This window comes from Corylus avellana, chromosome ca9 (assembly GCF_901000735.1).
Source record: "Corylus avellana chromosome ca9, CavTom2PMs-1.0".
In the NCBI taxonomy this organism is placed as follows: domain Eukaryota; kingdom Viridiplantae; phylum Streptophyta; class Magnoliopsida; order Fagales; family Betulaceae; genus Corylus; species Corylus avellana.
Window position 1 is genome coordinate 11,177,099 of NC_081549.1, and position 2,959 is coordinate 11,180,057.

The window sequence follows — 2,959 nt, forward strand, 5'->3', positions numbered from 1 at the left end:
AAAAAGCCTACAGCCTATTGGAATTCCAATAAAAAAAAGATCAAAGAAAAATTATTAAAATATAAGGGGAAAAAACATATTTAACCCTTTTAAAATTAACTTAAACGATGGACCTCATATCAATTCCTTCTCCTCGCAGTCAAAATCAAATCAAACTCAGAAATTCTCGTTTTCATACTTGTGCACAAAGTGGTTATGGACTTTTCCGGGCAAGTTCCTCCTACCTTGTATGTGGCTAATTAATCACCTTTTCTTTTGCTGAAAAATCAGATTGCGAATAGCTATGAAAAATTAGACTATAGGGCCCATATAATTCATATCAACTTGTGCGTTGATTTTTAAAATCCAACCCAAGTCTGGCATTAGGAAATTGTATGGACATTAATGCATGACAACTTTTTCATGAACATAATAATTTTGTTAAGAAAAATCAAAGATACATAATTATTCATAAATATTAAAATATTTATGAAAACTAAAGAATGTGGTAAGCAGTCTATTTGAAGAAAACAGGGGAGGACGTTGGCTGTTTCATGAACGACTTCACAAATACGCAATGGGATAGATTGTTAAATTCTAAAGAAACCTAGACGTACATTTTAAATTCTAAAAAACTTTAAACTTTTTATAAACACAAAGTTTGAGATTAATTTTTTGCTTTCTCTTTATTAATTGATCATCATTTAACTATAAAATATATTGAAAAACGCTATGCCGACTTCAAAAACTTGTTTATCATAATTTATGCAGAATTAATATTATGAAGCAATAATTTGATTCTGAAATTTGCTAAAATTTGTGGTCCAGTATTTCAGTATATTAAGCACTATTTTTCTTATATATTTTCTCAATGTGGAACACAACACTCACAAGTGCACTCATAACAATTTTCTTCAAGTATCTATTATCATAACATTGGTGTCCGGATGAGATATAAAACTCGTCTAGGGATAACTGGTGAACCCAATAGCATTAAGGATTAAGAGTATCATCATTACAAAGGTCCATCCTAAGTCTTATTCCAAACTCAGTTTGGACGGATGAAGTTTGGAGCTTAAAATAATTAATGGTCAGTTCCATGTACCATGCTAATTCAAGTTTGGACGAATGAAGTTTGAAGCTTGGTAGAATGGTCCTTTCAAGTGACGTTCTAAGTCCAGTTTGGACGGATAAGGAATGGGGTTTGGCAGAGTGGTCCAATATTCCAAGTGCCATTCTATTTCGAACGAAAGATTTTTGGGAGCTCTTTTAGGTCATAGAACCTTGTGCTAGGAGAGAATTTGATGCAGCGTGACTCAGTAAGCTGCAGCGAAAAACAACAATAAAGCAATGGATAACTAATTCTAGATCTTGAGTCTATCAATGATCTAAGAATTTTTCTAAAAACAATAGATACTCTCTAAAGTTTAAAGGAAAAGAGAAATAAACTCAACTCTGAGTATTCTCATTAATCAAAATCAATAATAATCAATAACTGAATTGTTAAAGGCTATAAGTCTATATTTATAGCCCAAGACTCCTAGTCCTAAGATAACAATGAAATAAAGTTAATTTAGAAGTCTATAAAAGACAACTAAACCAAATAAAAGACTAACAAAGAAACTTAATTCAAATAAAGACTGAAAGATAAGATATAATAAACGACTAATAAAGAAACCTAATAAAAGACTAAAAGATAAGATAAGATAAGCCTTGAATTCCAATCTACATCATCCTCCCGAGGTTGGAGAGAATTCGCCCTTGAATTTGGACTGTCTTTTCCACAGTCCTTCGGGTGCCCTATTAACTCGTTCTATTCTCCGTTCCTCAAGATCACAACAAGGCAATACCCCAAAATAAACATGACGCTTCTCATCATCGAAATACTTTGACGGTTGTCATAATAGCCCCATACACCATTTGGCAATATTGCAGATTTGCTCTTTGTTCGTTCCTTCTCCCTTCCATGTGCCATGAAGATACTCAAGAATGGGTCAACCATTGTTTCCCTTGTGAACATATAATTTCTCTCATCCGCATAAAACTCACCATAATCTTCGTTAGGAGAATTTAAAATATTTTCAATACCAAGGAAATCAACATAACCTAATTCTTCATCACTTAAATTAGGTAATGTACCTAGAAGGTCTTCTTCAACTTCTTCATCACCCTCTTCATAATTATTGGTGATGACAACTACAGTAAGATGACTCAAGAGATACAATAAAAACAACAATAAAGTAGTGGATAACTAATTCTAGATCTTGAATCTATAAATGATCTAAGAATTCTTCTAAAAACAATAGATACTCTCTAAAGTTTAAAGGAAAAAAGAAATAAACTCAACTTTGAGTATTCTCATTAATCAAAATCAATAATAATCAACAATTGAATTGTTAAAGACTATAAGCATATATCTATAGCCCAAGACTCCTAATCGTAAGATAACAATGAAATAAAGTTAATTTAGAAGTCTATGAAAGACAACTAAACCAAATAAAAGACTAATAAAGAAACCTAATTCAAATAAAAACTTAAAGATAAGATATAATAAACGACAATAAAGAAACCTAATAAAAGACTAAAAGATAAGATAAGATAAGCTTTGAATTCCAATCTACATCAGAATTCCTGTTGTTTAGAGCCGTCATGGTATTCCTCTTTTAGAGTGAGTTTTTGAAAACCACATAATTAAACCTAGATCTTACAAAAGGCCTACAGCCTATCGAAATTCCAATAAAAAGAAGATCAAAAGAAAAATTTCAGATTGTCTAATGCAAGACAGTGTTAACTTCAAAGATTTTGTAACTATGAACTTCTTGTAACTCTATTTATTTTATAATAGATTGATTTTTTGAGTTGTCTACCCTATAGTGATTTTATTTTTAAAAAGTTCTTAAAATAAGTTTCAACTTCTTCACAAAAATCCTTGTATGTTGATTGTTTTATGGCTTTCATATATTTTTAAAGATATAATTTG